The following is an 18718-nucleotide window of genomic DNA, read 5'->3' as shown; positions in this document are numbered from 1 at the left end:
TGGCCCTTGTATCTTCACTTTCAATCAATGGTTTTGCCACCTTGTGATTGAGATTTTACTTTACTATATTTCTCTTCGAATCTACTTCCTGTATTCTATTTATTTCCTAAGTTGCTCTTTCAAGGATTCCATCATTTTTCTAATCTCTACTTTTTATCAATGTCTTCTTTAGAAGCACTTAGTAATTCTTTCATTATAGTTATCCTTTCTGGGTTTTTTTTAACCTCAGAGATTATTTCTGATCTGATTTCCTCTATACTTTTCTGTAATTGTTTCTTTTCTTCAAATGCTATTAATTCAGAGATTTCAGCTGTGTGACTCCCAATTTATTCTATGCTAGTGTCTCTGCCATTTATTCTGGGTGGGCTCAGGGCCTGTGATTGCATTTTGCTCCTTCTCTTTGTCATTTTGTATAACATTGTCTTCTGACCTTTGATGTAGAGCTTTGGTGCAGTTATAATCTTAGCACCTAGAGAAATTCTTACCCAAGAGACATTATATGGTTAAGGCAGTTATGGTTTTGTATTTACAGAACTACAATTAGGAACACTAATAATGGATAGCGATACTTAGCAGTTGCCAAACTTTTGTAATTAGTATGTTTGTATTTTAGACAGTAAGAGCAAACATTATGTCCATGTAGCTAAGTAGATATTAAATTCGGAATTTGTATTTAAGTTAGTTCCCCTGAATTCTGTCTGTTCACTTCCCTTTGATGTACCTGGGGTTTTCTAGACAGACTGTTTCACCTAGTTACCTGTTGCCCTCTCTGTAGATCAAGAGAAAAAGAGAGAGGAGACTCTCATAGATCTGGGTCTACCAAAGTGTCTCCGCTTACCAGGTCTGGATCTACCAAGTTTGAACTCCTTCAGATGTGCCTGGATTGGGTCTGGCTGCTATGCTGAGCTTCCTCCTGCTTCCACCTGTGGAAATGAACCTTCTTTGTCCCTCTGGCAAGATGTTGTGCTCCTGGAATTGCTGCATGGTTCTGGCCCCTAACCTCTTTGCAGGGACTTCACTGGCACAGTTTCCCACTAGGCCTGTCTGATGGAGGAGGCCTGGCCTGAGGTTGGAGGGGATCCAGTGGGCTTGGTGGAGTGGAAGTTCTCACATGCATGCTGGGCTTAGGCTGAGTCTGGAGGGTTCCAGCGAACACTGTGGGATGTCTCACTCACAAGCTGGGCCTGGACTGAGTGTGGAGGGGTCTGGCGAGTGCGGCATGGAAGATCTCACACATACACCGGGCCTGGGCTGGGTCTGGGGTGGTCAGGTGGACGCAGAGGACAGTCTGTCGTACATGCTGGGCCTGGGCTGGGTCTGGAGGGGTCCAGTGTGCCCAGAGCAGAAGCCCTTGTACTAAATAAATAATTTTTTAATTATGAAAAAACACCAGTTGAAATGACACTTCCCCAAGGTGCATTCAGGATTGTCAGTACATAAATAGATGCACTGCCTGAGTGATAGTTGGAGTAAATTGTTAAGTGGTTAAAAACAGTATTTTCTCATCAAGAGATACAGTACCAGGGGCCGGGGAGATGGCTCAGTAGAATAAGTGCTTGCGGGGGCCGGGGAGATGGCTCAGTGGAATAAGCGCTTCCCTGGCAAGTGCAAGGGCCTGAGTTCAATCCCCAGTTCCGCAAAGAAAAAAAAAAAGAGATACAGTACCAATGAACAAAATAGGAAATAAAAAATGTGATAGAGAAACCAACCATTCTGTAGGTAATATACTGATAAGGATCTCAACTTTCATATGCTGTCTTGCTTTTCAAATGTGATCACACATTGTAAAGATTCTTCAGGTTAATGAAATGATAATCCTTCTCAATATATCCCTGGCTATTATTAAAAGTACTATTTATATGAAGACTCACAATATGACTTTTCCAAAGACAGTCAGAAAAATAGGAGGCATAGAAAAAGGTAAAATGTCTGGAGAAGGATATAATATTAGACCTATGCTATAAGTAAGGTAAGATCCACATACAATTCCAGCACCTTTTTGTAGAATCTCCTTTGTGTCACCTCAGAATGTATTCCAGCTGTCAAGAGTGAATGAACAGATCCCCCACAAGTAAATAAAGCCCAATAGTAATCAATGGAGCATATTTATGAGTTTGGTTAACATTGTCAATCAGGTTTTAAATCAGAAGACAGCTAACATTAAAATGTATATTGGATTGCAGCAATAATGTCCAGAGGGGAATGCATGCCCATGTACATCCTGCTCAGGAACACTAGAGGATTCCAATGGGGACTAAGAATTAGTTCACATATCAGAGGTTACTGCCAGCAGCTATAGGTGAGCGGCCCAGGGCAATTGGAATGGTTACATGAGAGGAAAGCCGGCCAATTTTGGAGGTGCAGAAGACCTCCAGCTTGACCACAGGTGGCAAGGCAGCTGCACCCAACACATCATGTTCTTTCACTGGTCCAGGTACATGACCATCACCTAGATGATCACGAGTCTGTAATACACTAGGGGGTCCAGGTTCCAGATCCAGAAGGGGAATAACGGGATATAGGAGAACTCATTGCCCATTTAGATGCCCAGGCAGAACAAGTGTTAGAGCTACCAGTTGTTCACATGCCCGGGGTAATCTCACTTGTCAGCTTAGAGCTGTACTGGCCTGGATTCAGCTCAGCTCCTAGCCCATTCTCCATGCTGTTAGGGGTACCACTGCTGTACCAAGGCCTGGCAGGCTGCTCTGGTGCTTCCACATGGAGGGTCTCTTTCTAGGGGTGCTTTTGCCTTCTCATCTTGAAGGAGCTCTACAGTGCTGCCAGTACTGCTTGTACTCAGCATAGACCCTAGAAGCAGGCCACCTTCTGCAGCTCCAGCAGCAGCCAGCCAGCCATATTTACCAGTGTCTTGAAAATTTTTACATCAATGTTTACTAGAGAATGACCTGTAGTTTTCTCTTTTTGTTAAGTCCTTGTCTGGTTTTAGTATGAGAATAATACTAGCATGTAGGAATGAGTTTAACAATATATCTTCTCTTGTAATTACATTACAAAGTTTAAAAAGTATTTCTATAAGATCTCTGAAGTTCCTGTAAAGTTCAACTGTAAGTCTGTTGAGTCCTGAGCTTTGATTTTCTTAGTTAAGTTTTTTTACTACTGAGTCAAATTCTTTGTCTGTTACTGAGTTGTTCAGTATTTTTATGCAAAAAGCAATTAGCTCATCTCTAAGAGCTGCCAAAGTCCTAGCAGTTTCAGCACTGCTGAAAATTCTGTCAAAAGATTCCTCTGAGATTTAAGGCAAGCTCTTAGTTGCCTGCCCTTGTAAAAATGAAAAGAAACACTTCCCTCTCTCTTAGCTATAGGAGTCAAGTGCCTGGATTACTGAACACTCTGAATCCAATTCTGAGGGACAAATGCTCAAGGCTACCATCATTCTGGAATGTGGTGCTTCAGGATTTCTTCTCAGAGCACTATTTCACTTTTGCAATTTTGAGGCTGCACAGGGTGGAGTCTTGCTGCTTTTTGTGTTGCCTTCAGACCATCTTTTCTATTCTCTTGCTCCTTCTCAGTAATAAAGACCTCCTCAGCTCTGTCTTAGCTGTCTGCAGCTTTACTGGGGCTTCCCTTCTAGCTAAACTCATGTTTTGCATCATTATTATTATTTTTTTTGTTTTTGTTTTTGTTTTTTTGTGGAACCGGTGATTGAACTCAGGCCCTTGTGCTTGCCAGGGAAGCGCTTATTCCACTGAGCCATCTCCCCAGCTCCCTAAACTCATGTTTTGACTCATTCTGCTCAACAGTTTGCTTTTGATTCTCAAAGTAGATCTGGCCAAAAACTCCCAACAGTCATGCTACCACCTCAAAATTGTGCTGCCTTGAAATTCCTTCTGACAGATTACTTAGTCTGCTACCCTTAATTACAATCTCAGGCAGTCTTTGTTTTTTTTTTTTTATTTTTTTAAATTTATTTGTGTGTGTGTGAGTGTGTGTGTGGCCAGCTCAGCCCACCAGGGGGCGGGGCTGGCTGGCATGTGGTGCTGGGGGATTGAACCGCGGTCCCTGTGCTTTGCTAAGCTTGTTCTAAGTAGGTGCTTTAGACCACTGAGCCATCTCACCAGCCCCTCAGGCAGTCTTTGAATGCCATCAAAATGCAGATGAACTTTCTACCAAGCCATAATACATCACCTGAAGTCCTGTGCCCAATATAGTCTCCTAGTATAAATCTAAGTCTGATCCTTACCTGTAATATTTTTGTCAGCATTCTATCTGGTCTTCTGAGCTCTGACCAGAATCTTCCCATCAAGTACAGCCTCAAGTGGTTTAGCTCTGCTTTTTCATTCAGCACTTCCCAACCTTTCCAAATTCTCACAATCCAGTTCCAAAGGTTCCTGAACCACACGGTCAGGTATAGTCACAGCAACAATCCCCCTTCTCTGGTACCAAATTTTATCTTACTTTTCTCTCATTGTTGGGGTGGTATACCTAACACCTAGAGTTGAAAGTGAAAAGGTTTATTTAGCTCACAGTTTGCAGAGGTTTCAGTCCATAACTGGCTAAGTCCAAGACAAGGTATTATGGCATACAGGCATTACAGAAGAGAAACAGTTTGTGGCAACACAGTGTTTTTTAATCTTTATATCTTCTGCAGTCTACTTAGGGCAGGTAGCACTTACACCTCAGTCCTAATGCCTTTTATCCTAGCATTACACCATGAATCAATTCCAGTATCACATGCTCTTGATCGAGCCACCTCTGAAAAGGCTTTTTTTTTTTTTTTTTTTTTTTTTTTTTTACCAGGAATTGAACTCAGGCCTTTGTGCTTGCCAGGCAAGCGCTTATTCTACCGAGCTATGTCCCCCGCCTCCCTGAAAAGGCTTTGAGTGGAGGGACATCTAGACTCAAACCATAACAGGAATGAAGATCATTTGGGTAGAAGAAGCCTGTCACTACTGTGGAGATTTCTTTGGTTTGTGTATATTTCCATTTGTTTATGTTTTCATGTTTCTATACCTCTTCAATCCACTCAGTGTAAAAGGGTTAGTTCAGTTATTCCAAACACCTCACTTATGTGTTCCAGATGAAAGGAGAAAAATATGAGAAGAAAAAAAATGATTAAAATAACACAAAAGCATAAAAGTAAAGATTCCTTTCCAAGCACATTGTGGACCCTGCTTTTCCTTCCCTCTGCAGGCAGAGCTATGTTTTCTGCAGAGTATTCTCTGGGCATGGGTAGCCAGATATTTGTGTCTCTGTCCTATGATCAGAAACGTAAAATTGTGTTGGATGGAGAGAAGGTGGATCAGGACTGAAAAAGTACCCCATCCTCCCCATTGTTCTGGGAGAATTTCTTCAATCCCTGTCCTTTCCCTTCTGTAGCAAAATCCCTACAACTGTTTACATCTGGTCCCTCCATATAGCTCTGAGGGAGCATGCAGCACAGGGCCACTTCTACTATCCTCACCCATTCTAAGTCCTCTGTAAATTCAGTGGCACCGAGGGCCCCTCTATATTATGGACCTTGATAGATTCTAGGAGCCAAGTGGAGGGAACTCATTCAGGCTCCTTGCTTAGCAGTTCTTGAGGGGCATTTGTAATGGTTCGTGATAAACACCAAGCGCTGCCATTTGTAGGGCCATGTGGATCACAGATACCATATGGGCAGATTTTGGCAGCATTTGGTGTGGCAATGGGTGTAGTGGCACTGCTCAGTGTCTCTTTTGCACTGCCAAATCACACCAGTTACAGCCACTATGCTCCAGCCTATTTCTAGGTCACTATCCTGAACCAAGTCCTTGTTTCTTTCTGTCCCTGGGCCACAAGGGTCCTAATTCAATCACCACCCCTTGTTTTATTTTCTGGACAGAGGCTGCCTTAGTCCCCTGACTTGAGGGTCTCCCTCCTGCACATATCATGGTCACTGGGCTCTTTTTCCCAGTGGAAAGAGAGTTAGATAACATGGGCGTTTGGCAGTGCATGCTTAACTGAAAACAGCCACCTGTTGTTTTAATATGCTGTTTTCCTCACGAAGTTTCTTTCCCATATTTTCACCAGAGCTGAGCTATAAAGAACTCCAGCATTGAGAAGTGTTCCTGCCTTTTTTTTCTAAAACTATGCCTACATGTTTTGTTTGCCTGTTTTTGAGTTCCTGCAAATTGTAGCAAATGTCTTCTATCCTCAAGCATCCTGTGAGTGCTGCTGGCTCTAATTCACCATGATGGATCTCCTAAATGATTTAATATATGTGAAGTGCTAGGATATTTTATGACACATAGTAAATGCTGTATAAATACTAATTGCTATTACCTTAACCATAAATCTTTTTGAAGTACTAGGTATTGAACCCAGGCCCACGAAATTAAACTACTTGGTGAACCTTTCTTATTTTTCTATTTTGAGATAGAGTCTTCTTAAGTTGCCTAGGCTGACCTCAAACTTGCAGTCGCCCAGCTTCAGCCTCCTAGAGTGATGAGCTGTCCAAAATACATTTTTTTGAGATGGTCTCACTATGGAGTTCGGACTGGCCTTGTGCTCACTTTTGTAACCCTCAGGCTGGTCTTGAAATTGCAGAGATCCTCCTGACTCAATCTGCCAGTGCTAGGGTTACAGGCATGCGCCACCATGACTGGTTCCTGTATAAAATATCTTTAAGCCAAACAAAATATCTTGTGTGCCAAGTAAAATAGACACTGATCATTTTAATTTCATGCTTTAAGCTTAGCATGGAATGATATTCAGGGTTATTCATGATATATTCATCATTCTTTAGTTTCATTACACTCCATTTTTCTTAGCTTTTCAGTTCAATTAACACTTTGAAGTACCTAGTTTGTGCTAAGTATGCTTTGCTAAGTACTATGAAACAATAGAATCTATAGGCATAGCATGGTGGCACACACCTATAATCCCAGCACTTAGGAGGTTGAAGTAGGAGAATTACAATGAGTTGGAGGACACCCTGGGCTACATAGTGAGACTGTATCTCAAAACAAAAGAAAACAAGACACTATAATTCATTCAATCAATGTGCATGATGCTCCTATTTTGTGCTAGGTAAAGTTCAAGATTTTTAGGAGAAAAATAAGATTTTTAGGATGCATTGTAGAATCAAACATTTCTGACCTTATGAAACTTTATATTTTAATACAAAAATAGACAGTAAACAAGAAGGACAGAATGTATAGTATTTTGGGTGGCATAGTAACTGCTGTGAAGAAAAATTAAATAGGAAATTAACATAGTGTTGAAAGAGCGCAGGCCCAGCGTGTGAGTGAGACGAGCCGGGGCTGCCAGATCATCATTTGACCCACAGTGCAGGCCCAGCGTGGAACCCTTCAGCAGAATTCCCTGCAAAGAGGCTAGAGGCAAGACCCACCCAGCTGATTCAGGAGCAGAACATCTTGCCAGAGTGACACAAAGGGTTCAACTCCAATGGCTGCAACAGGAAGAAGTGGAGCATAGCAGCCAGACCCCAGCCAGATCCAAGCAACACCCACCTAGAAGAATCTGAACTTCGTAAATCTCGACCTGGTGCTAAGGTAATAACTCCATCTAAGCTCTACACCAAAGGTCAGAAGACAGTGGTATACAAAATGACAAAGAGAAGGAACAAAATGCAGTCTCAGGCCCCGAGTTCACCCAGTACAAAGCAGAAGACACTAGCATAGAGGAAACTGGAAATCACACCCCTGATATCTCTGAAATAATAGCAGTGGAAATAAAGAAACAACTTCAGAACGGTATAGAAGAAATCAGATCAAATAATTTCTGAAGTAAAAAAAGTAGTGATAACTATAATCAAAGAAGTACTAAGTGCTTCTAAAGAATACATTGATTAAAAAATAGAGCAGAATATAAAAATGATGGAACCCCTAAATAAGCAATATAGGAAAGAAATAGAATGTATGAAACAGATTCAAAGTGATATACAGGAAATTAAAACCTCAATCACAAGCTGGCAAAACTGTTTGTGTGAAAGTGAAAATAGACTTTCTGACCTTAAGGACACCATTGTAGCTAGTGAAAAAGTAAGAAAAGATCTCTTAAAAACAACTAAGAGGCAGGAAAAAATAATTTAATACCTGCAAGATGATGCAAAGATGAACAATGTGAGACTAATAGGAATCAATGAAAAGGAAGGAGTCAATACAAATGATATTCACTGACCTTATTAGACCCAAAAGCTACAACTCTTGTTGCATAGGTCTTGCTTTACTTTGGTCTTAACCATCCAGCAGAAAAGTATAAAAACAAAGTATAAGAAGTAAAGCCATGCTGTTATGTTGAGCTGTAGGGGACTCAGGTCAACAACTTTTGACATTGCCAGTAAAGCGGAAGACCCAATACTATTATGGACTACTGGGCTCTTTTATAATACTTTGCTGAGTTAACACACTTATAATATTCAAATAATAGAATTAAACAAAAAAATGGGGATACAGATGAATGTCCATTTTGTGTCTGTGTATTCAAAATGGTTAGGATAGATATATAGTTACATTCACTTAAGGAATAGAGGGATTTGTTCTAATAGTGTTTGTAGATAGGATATCATGTCCGCATCATGTACAGCAATTAACTACTAGGAAGAATGCATGCCATGTGTTAATTATTGAAACTATCCTACCAATTTGGTTTGAAACTGTCTCATTGCTATTTTGTTCTCAATAAAATTATGGAAAAAATACAAATGATATAAAAAGAATATGGGCAGAAGTAATAGCAGAAAGCTTCTCAAATATGGGGCAGCAATGTGACATTCTGTAACCGAAGCATATAGAACTCCAAATAACATCAACCCAATTAAAACCACACCCAGACACATAATAATCAAGATTCCAGAAATTCAGCACAGGAACAGTATACTAAAAGCCACTAAAAAAAGAAACATCACATTCAAAGGAAAACCTATCAGAATAATGGCAGATTTCACAAAACAAGTCAAGAAGAGCATGGAGCAAAGTACTTCAAGTCTTGCAAGAAAATAAATTCCAAGCCAGAGTGATATACCCTGCAAAACTTTCTTTCACGTATAATGGAAAAGTGAAATACTTCCATGACAAAGAACAACTAAAGAATTTCATGATGACAAATCCAAGCCTATAGAGACTACTACATGATGTTCTAGAGAGGGAGCAAAACGATCACAACTCCATGAATGAGAATGCAAAGAACCTACCTAATAAGGCAAACAAACACAGGAGAAGAAGAGGTTAAAAAAAAAAGATAGTGTTGAGGTCAGGTTGCAAAATATGACACTCTACCCCCTGGTAGCTCACATTCTTAGTAGTGGAGACAAGAAACTATAGTATAAGACCCTGAGATCTTTTTTTCTGGCTCTTTTCATGGGCTCCGGGACAGAACCAGCAAATGTGGCAGAACCAGGATTTGCATAACAAACACTGAACCCTTTATACCTCATAAGAATTTACAAAGGTTGTAGCAAAGTTGCCAAACAGTGCATAGGTCATGTATGACACGTGCACACATTTCTTTGATGAATTTGTTGACATTTTTTTTTGATAACTTTTTTTTTTTCAGAATTGGGGATTGAACTCAGGTCCTTGCACTTGCCAGGCCAAGTGCTTATTCCACTGAGCTATCTCCCTGGCCCCGATAACTTTTTAAAAATGTGAAATGTTGCAAAAATGTGTCACTTTCCAACTACTCCTAAAATTCCAGCTCCTCTGGCAACACTGGCTCTCTCCTTTTGCTTAGCCATGAGGTCTTCATTTATTGGTCTCTGTACCACTCACTCCATGATGTCTTCTTGACACAGTGACCCAGTGCCATTTGGAATTCATAATAGACATCTACAGTAGTTCCTGATCATTTCCTCTCCTGACATTCACATTTATTGTGACCCCTTTCCCACTTTCTTCTAGCATGTAGACTGGGCCAGGTGACTTTTTTCTTTTCTTTTTTTTTCCAGGTGACTTTCTTCTAAAAAGCAGATTACAATGAAAGCAATTAGATGTCACTTCCCACATTAGATTATAAAAAACTATGACTTCCATTTTATTTGTCCTCTCTCTCCTTTCCTCCTACCTTCCCTCCCTTCCTCTCTCTTCTTCCCTCTTTCCCATCTCCTCCCTCCTGTCCTCTCCCACTATCCCTTCTCTGCTATATTCTCCCTCCCCTCCCACTTCTCCGTGCCCCAGCTTCTCTCTCCTGGCTGATCACTCTGATGAAGCAAGTGCCCATGTTGTGAGCTTCCATAATAGAAAGGCCCACATGACAAAAACTTGAGGGCTGCTTCCAGCCAATAGCCAGGTACAAACTAGGCACTTAGTCTGGTAATCCACAAGCAACTGAATCCTGCCAACAGCCAGGAGAGTGCTTGTCAGTAGACCCATCCCCAGTCAAGCCTTAAGATGACAGCAACTGTTGCTCACAACTTTATTGCAGTATGTGAGAAACCCTAAGCCTCAGACTGGGGTGAAGCTCATCACGTCTTGTCTGATTTTCTCTCTTGCTCTCACTATTTCTCACTGTGTGTGTGTGTGTGTGTGTGTGTGTGCGCGCGCGCACGCGCGTGCATGTGTGCGCGCACATTCATTTCTTTTGTGTCCCTCCCCCATGCTGGATGTGGAACCCAAGGCTTTGTGCATGACAGGCATGTGCTTTGCCACTGAACTATACCTTCAACCAGATCTTGAAAGTTTTAATATTGCTTGGTCAAAATAAGTAATTGTTGTATGACTAGAGATAGCGCTTGTGTAGTAGAATCACTGTTAGACATAGGAAACTTGCATTTGCAGCAGACTTTACAGGAACCTAAGCTTATAACTATTTGTCATCCTCAGGATTCATTATGAAAAATTCATTTTGAACTTTCTAAAAAAATGTGTCAGGTCCTCAGTGAATTATTAGGTGCATGTTATGGAAATCTGTCCTGTTGTTACATGAGGTTGTTATGGTTTGTGTCTACTTGTCCCCTCAAAGCCTCATATAAGTTATGGTGCACATGCAGCTGGAGGAGCAACAGATGGCTTGAGGATTGGGGCCAGAGAGGCATGAACCATTAAACTGGCTAGCCTGTACTTTCTCAGACATGTGGAGAGGGTTATCCTGGACACGGCAGTGCCCCAGCCTGTGCTCCAGTGTCTTGAAACCTCCAGTAACTGTTAGCTAAATAAACATTTCCTTCTCTCATTTTGACTGTTGGGTATTTGTCCCAGCAATGACAGAAGAGTAACTAAGACAGAATTTGGTCTCAGGAGTGTCCCGACCCGTGGGTTAGTCAACGAGGACCCTAGAGGGGGAGTGGGGATGAGAAGGGACAGGAGACACAAAGAATGGAGACAAGACAGGATTTTGATTAAGTCTCGTTTATTTAGGGGAGGTGTTGGGTATATATAGTGGAGGCATAGGGAAATGACGTGGGCGGGTAAAAGGCACGAGTAACTAGGCAACCAGGCTATGACAGGAAGTCTCACCTCCTGGGCATAGCAGGAGACTCATGGGAAATAGGTGGGGTAAGAACTAGGAACCTAGCTCAGCAGAGGTAGGGGAAGAGGAACCCAGAAACCCACTTGCAATAGTATTGGAGGCCTGGAGTTATTGTGCCTCCCACACAGGAGTGGGGATGTTGTTGTGGCTAAACCTGACCATGTCAATTACCAGCTTTTGGGAATGGTTGATGGGAAGAGATAGGAAATGTTTGGAGATGTCGCCTACAAGAGAATCACTGGAACAGCTTCGGCTGTTCTGTAGGGGAAATTCTGGTCAGAGCTCAGACCAGAAGATTGATAGAAAGCCAATCTGTAAAGACCAGGCTAAGGAGGTTTCTGCTGGGAAGAAGGACTGCATTGGTTGTTGGACTCCAGATCATTTGTGTTTTGGCTTGGCAGAAAGTTTGTGTGAATTTTGCCCATGTTCAGAGACTCTGCCTGAGACTGAGATTAAATACAGAGGGCTGATTAATCTTTAAAAGGAAATCTCAAAGCAGTCAAATATTGGGACAGTGGCATTGTTATTGTTGGGGGCTTAGATTTATGTTAAGAGTGAAGAGCAAAGAGCCCAGCAGAATGATTTAAAATGTTGTGAGTTTTGCCAGAAAGGAAGCTCCAATAAAGCTGTGGACTACAAAGATAGAGCTGAGATCTCCATTGCCATTGAGGAACAGGAGAGTAAAAAAGATGTCCTGAGGGCATCATAGGAGGTGGCAAGTTCTCATGCTTTGTAGCCTCGGAATCACAAGGGTGAGAGACTTTGCTTTGAGGAGAAAGCAGCAGAGCCCTATATTCCAGAATGGAGGCAGTGACCACACCAGATTACAGAATGGCGCCAGCATAGAGAATTTTTTTCTTGGAATCTGGGTCAGAATGCTCAGCAATCTAAGCACTCGACCCTGACAGCCAAGATAGAGGAAAGCCTGGCTACTGCTCCAGCTGACAGGAGACCTTGGCTTCATCCATATGACATTGGTTTGGGGCACATGCAGATTGCAGGAGTTCTGAGGTTAAGATGGCTTCCACCTCAATTTCAGAAGAAGTTTGGGAGGCCAGGCAGTGTGCCACTGAGAGGGCAGTGTATGAAGCTGTGAGTGAGAAACCTATTCAGTGGAAACCCCAGAAATTTGGAAAGGCCAGGAACACAGATCATCTAAGGGAAACTGCAAAGAGGGAGCAAATCCAGCCTAAGAGAGAAGCCATGGGAGCTACAACCACCAGAAGTGCCACAGGGGCAGAGCCACATGGAGCTCACAATTTGCCCCAGATTGCTTCGGATGTTCCACATTATAGAACTTAATGTTTGCCATGCTGGATTTTGGACTTGTTTTGGCTTCAGTGGTTTGTATCCTTTTATGTATACCTTTTGAGTGGCAGTGTTTATCTTACACCTTTGAATGTTGGATGTGTTTTAAGTTTTCATTTGTGCAGGGGCTCATAGTTCAGAGTTTGCCTTAGATCTTGGAGGAGACTTGGGACTTGGACTTTTCAGCAATGCTGAAACTGTTAGGATTTTGACAACTCTTAAGAGATGGACTACTTTGCACCTCATGTAGATACTTTGAATAAAAGCCGAGTTGTAAAAAATACCTTCACATGTATGTGGTTGCATTTATCCATTCCTCACAAAAGTATGCCTTTGCCACACTCATTTGGCAAGAGATAAATTGGCTAATTTTCCTTTGCTGAAAGTGGTTTCCATGAAATAAAACCAAAAATTATATTCCTACAATTGTAGAGTTGTCTTGAATTCTAGAAGACTCTGATGAGTTTTATGGAAATTAATGAACGTTGTTCATCTGAAGCTTTTCTAAATGTTCAAGGTTAAAAGAAGAGCTACAGTGGAGATACTGTATTACCTTGCTCTGGTACTAAAAAACAGAGCATCATGTAATTGAGATATCAAATTCTACAATTTTTTTTTTTTGGTGGAACCAGGGATTAAACTCAGGCCGCTACGCTTGCCAGGAAAGTGCTTATTCCACTGAGTCATCTCCCCGGGCCCAAATTCTACAAATATTTTAGGGCTAGTTACTTTAAATATAAAAACACTGTGCAAAACGTTTGTGTTTAGAAATATCTACATTTATATTTTTGGGTTTTTGAGACAGAGTCACTGTGTAGTTCATGCTGGCCTGGAACTCATAGCAATCATCCTGCTTCAGCCTCCCAGTTGCTGAGATTATGAGCAAGTGCCATGACACATGGCTTGCTCACTTTAACTTAGTAAACACTCATTACTCACCTGTTAGAGACAGACCCAGTCAAGAGTGCTGGTGATGCACTATTGACATATCATTTCTCTTGTGAAACACAGAGTAGTTGGGGGAGACAGATAGAAATGTCTACATTTCTAAACAGGTATTTTCCTGTATGAAATGGGGTCAGATTAATTATTCTCACTGAAAGGGTTTGACTAAACTCTGTATTGCACAGTGTAACATAAAAATATAAGATCTAATTGACCCCTTGGCATATACAGGCAGCAGGCTTTCTGTTCCAAGTCCAAGAAAAAACTACAAAAAAAAATGTAATGAAATTTGTCTATTTTAAAACTTGTGTTCTTAATTTACTGTGTAAACCCTAATATATTCTATGTATAAATTTTTAACAACCTCTCAATATTTGGCTTAAAAATTACATTTCTAGAAGCCACCTCCATTCACTCACATTAGCTACTCACTTTCTTTAAGCATTCATAGCCCCTGGTTCAAGGACTTAGAAATTTCTCATAATTCTCTTCTCTGCAATTTTTGTCTCTTTTTTTGAGACAGGGTCTCACTATGTAGTTCAGGCTGGCCTTGAGCTCACTGTGTAGCCTCGGCTGGTCTCAAACTCACAATAATCCTCCTGCCTCAGCCTCCTAAGTGCTGGGATTACAGGCATGTGATACCATGCCCAGGCTTTGGTCTCCTTGTGTGGGATAACCAAGAAGCTTTCTTAGATTCTTGTTCTCTTATTTGTAATGATACTTTTCATCAGTCCTGACTTTTCAATCCTGAAGATTTACTTTGGGGAGAAGAATTGTCCATTCTGATATCCACTGGTCTCTTGAGTTCTGAGGAGCTCCGTCAGTATTGTATAGCGTAGACTTCATCCCTTCAGAACAAACTCAATTATTTCATAACTTTTTTCAGAGATTGTGTGCCAGATATTTTATAAAATAATTTACAGGGCCAGGGAGATAGCCCAGTTGAATAAGCACTTGTCTGGCAAGTGCAAGGGCCTGAGTTCAATTCCCGGTTCTGCAAATAAATAAAGTAATATAACCGGGTAGAAATTAGCCACATAGTCATTTTACAAATGAAGAAGCTAAGTGACATGCCTATGACTTATCCCCATAACTTTAATTTGAGCATAGGTCCACTGGATGCAATGGCTCCAACTATATTCACTGATTATAAAAATTAGTGTCAAAGTACAGTTTGCAGCCCACGGATAAGACACAACATATTTTTAAAAAATCTTTACTTATTCCTAGAATTCTTTCCTATGCCAGAATGCTTCACCTACAAATATGAGCTGGCCCCTAGCAGCTTAAGAGTAAGTATACTAAAACAGTGCTTAGAAATTAAAATTAGCATCTTAGTATGTACTGAACAGTGGATCAGTATTTTACTATCCTCACCTTTATTGCTGCATTTCTTGGCAAATGCTCAACTATGTGCATATTAATAATTTAAATCCCAACAATTGGGAGGATACTGTATCAATATTCTCTTGAATTGGCTATGGATTTTGATATTCTTGTTATATATTATTCTTTAGCCTTGTGATACGTTTTATTTTTTTTAAAGGAGGAGAGGTTTAGTTTGACTCAGATCAGCTTTGTCCAAATGGTTGTTGACAAAAAAAATTTAAAAAACAACAAAAATTTTTGGGGCCGAGGAGATGGCTCAGTGGAATAAGCACTTCCCTGTCAAACGCAAGGGCCTGAGTTCAATCCCCAGTTCTGCCAAAAAAAAAAAAAAATTAAAACAACAAATGGTTGTTGAATTCTACAGTATATAGTGATGCATACTTGCATCAGGAGTAGTTTCAGATTGTCTATTCTATAGTTAGGTGTCAGGTCATATAGACCTTGCAGTTGAAAGGTTTATCATCAGTATTTTTGTTGCTAAGACAGTCCTGCATATAATCCCTCTCTCCCAGAATTTTCTTTTTTGTTTTTTAATTTTTATTTATTTGTGTGTGTGTGTGTGTGTGTGTGTGTGTGTGGCCAGCTCAGCCCACCAGGGGGCGGGGCTGGCTGGCATGTGGTGCTGGGGGATTGAACCGCAGTCCCTGTGCTTTGCTAAGCTTGTTCCAAGTAGGTGCTTTAGACCACTGAGCCAACTCACCAGCCTATCCCAGAATTTTCCTACCATCGTTTTTTTTCTGACTGTACCTGATAACAGGTAGAAAAGGTGGAATAACAAGCATTTACCGAATTGTTTCTGTAACCAATTCATAGATCGCTGTATCATAATTCGACCACTAATGGACTAATAACTTGGTTAGTCTTTGTGCCATGATATATATTGGTATTACTAGTGAATTTATCAGTGATTAATGTATGCCATGTTTTTTTTTTTTAGCTGCCTCTATTTGAGAAACAACATATTGATAGAAAAAGCATTATTTTCAAGTCAGGCCTCACTGAGTTCCAATCCAAGTTCTGTCAAATTGCTATCTATGTATTTTGGGCCAAGTTATTAACATTCTTCAACTTTCAGTTTTCTATGTTTATGATGGCTATCATACTCAGTTCACTCATTTCCTCAAGGATAAATGAGGGGCTGGTGAAATGGCTCAGTGGTCTAAAGCACCTACTCAGAACAAGCTTAGAAAAGCACAGGGACTGCGGTTCAATCCCCCAGCACCACATGCCAGCCTGCCCTGCCCCTGGTGGGCTGAGCTGGCCACACACACACACACACACACACACACACACACACAAATAAATAAATAAATAAAATTGAAAAAAAAAACTAAACGTTAAAAAAAAGGATAAATGAGATGTAGATCTCCTACCCAGTTGTCATCTTAAAATACTGCATCAGTTACTAAAACGCCATCTCCACAAGAGAAGGGATTCATATTCTCTCACTCTTTCTCTCTTCTTCTCTTTCACATATGATGGATATTGGCCTGCATCCCCAACCCTCTATTTAAATTTTGAAGCAGGGACTTTCTGAGTCACTAAATTACATAGTTAGGCTAGGCTTGCACTTGTAACATTCTTGCCTGTTCTCTCAGATTGTTGGGATTATAGGTGTGCACCACGACACCCAGTGGGTTCCTCTCTCTTGTCTGTGGCTACATCCCCACCCTTGGATCAGTGTCTGGAAAGTTGAATCTGGGAACTGGATTTATAGCTCAATGGCAGAGTCCTGGCCTGGCGTGTAAAGGTTCTGGGTTCAGTGTTCAGCATGAAAAATCCCAACTGAGAATCACTAAAGTTACAGGCCTTCATGGAAATGAACAACCTCACATTATGAACATTGGTAGATCAAGTCACAGAGGTAGCTATGTAGTTGTACTGTACTGTACCACCATTTTAAGGTAACTGTACATTTACAGTATTTTTGTGTGTTTGGATTTTTTATGGTTTACATTGAGTATTTGTGTCAAGGGGTATAAAATTCACTGTTTGACTTGTGAAGGACCCTGAACAATGAACATTCTCCTGGAATAGAACTTGTTTGTAAGCCAGGGACTTACTGTATCTCAAAAACAAAAAAATTATATCTTGTTGAAAAGAGCATCATATTGATCAGTACTCCTAGTTTTTATTTTTTTAAATTTTTTTCACTTTAATTATTTATCATTTATTTGTACTAGAAATATTGAGAATACACTCCCTACACTGTTTCTTTCTTTCTTTTTTTGTAGGACAGTTTCAGTAATTAACACATTGAATGCATTATTCCTAGTGCTTAATTGCTGTACAAGACGCAGACATGATATCCTATTTACAAACACCATTAGAACAAATCCTTCTATTCATTAAGACAATGTACCTATATATCTATCCTAACCACTTTGAATACACAGATACAAAATGGACATTCATCTGTATCCCCTTTTTTTGTTAAGTTCTGTTCTTTGAATATTATAGATGGGTAACTCAACAAAACATTCTAAAAGAATCCAGTAGCCCTGAATAGTATTGGGTCTTCCGCTTGACTGGCAGTGTCAGAAATTGTTGACCAGAGTCCCCTACAGCTCAACATAACAGCATGTCTTTACTTCTTATATTTCGTTTTTATACTTTGCTGCTGGATGGTTAAGACGAAGGTAAAGCAGGACCTATGCAAAAAGATTGTAGCTTTTCAGTCTGATAAGGACAGTGAAATCCCCTCAGGATTTATCCTGAGATCCTGTATCTCAGATTGTAGAACCTTTGTCAGTGTCGGCCATGTGGATGAGTCATGGCCATTGCTTGGTCAATGTGCTCTCTGTGAAAGCCTGAGAGAGTGTTTTTTCTCCATGTGACTCTCCTTAGGCACACTCTAAATCATCGATCACTTTCGTCTGTGGCCCCATAACCTCCTTGATCACAAAATTTGGGACACTACCAAGTTACATGACGTTACAGTACAAGTTCTCATATGTCCTGAGTCTTAATTGACCTTGGAAGGCTACGGCTAAAATGTTGGCTTTCCTTGCGGCCCTCCTTTTTCTCTTGTTTTGGTCTGCAAACTTAGGTTGTTAACCATCCAGAAGACAAGCTTATCGTTATGATCATACAACCTAGGCTGTTAAGCTTAATCTCACTATCTGTCTGCATATCAAACATCTTAGACATAAGATGGAACAGGTATTTTTCATCAAGTATTGATACATTGAATTTTAAGTCCCTACAGAATATGGTGAAAAAACATTTAAAAAATACAATATATTTTAAAAAATGGGCATAAAGAATTATATACTTGTGATGTTTACACATAAGTCCAAAAATCTCACCATATACAACCTTGAAGCAAAACAGTCCCACGATATTCCTTTTCTGGTCTCATGCCTTCATTCACCACCCCCTTCTTCTTGAACAATCATCTACCCTAGAGACAGCACAGCAGCAACTGGCATGTCATGGCAAGCAGCCCGTATGCAGAAGACCAGAATGACAGGCACTCCAAGCATGAAACTACTATTACAGATTATCATCTTCAGTGCAGTTGCTTATTTCACAGGTATCAGTATATATGGTTAGTCAGGATGAGAATATTTCCAATTAACTGCTAGATTAAAAAATCTTCTGGAGATTCTCAGGATCATTGCCTTGTCCATCATCTAAATATAACCATACAGCTTGGCATTGTCAT

At 40.6% G+C, this 18718-nt stretch overlaps 1 protein-coding gene and 1 pseudogene across 2 annotated transcripts in view; one reads left to right on the top strand and one right to left on the bottom strand.

Moving 5' to 3' along the window:
- Positions 1-18718, top strand: part of Fam120c (family with sequence similarity 120C) — a 362539-nt gene that overhangs the window by 27050 nt on the left and 316771 nt on the right. The window lies entirely within an intron of this gene.
- LOC105741162 lies at positions 1230-5426 on the bottom strand (annotated as a pseudogene).

Source organism: Octodon degus, unplaced genomic scaffold (assembly GCF_000260255.1).
Source record: "Octodon degus isolate 3935 unplaced genomic scaffold, OctDeg1.0 scaffold00314, whole genome shotgun sequence".
Taxonomy (NCBI): Eukaryota; Metazoa; Chordata; class Mammalia; order Rodentia; family Octodontidae; genus Octodon; species Octodon degus.
The sequence above is the reverse complement of the archived record's forward strand: the minus strand, read 5'-3'. Positions and strand labels throughout refer to the sequence as shown.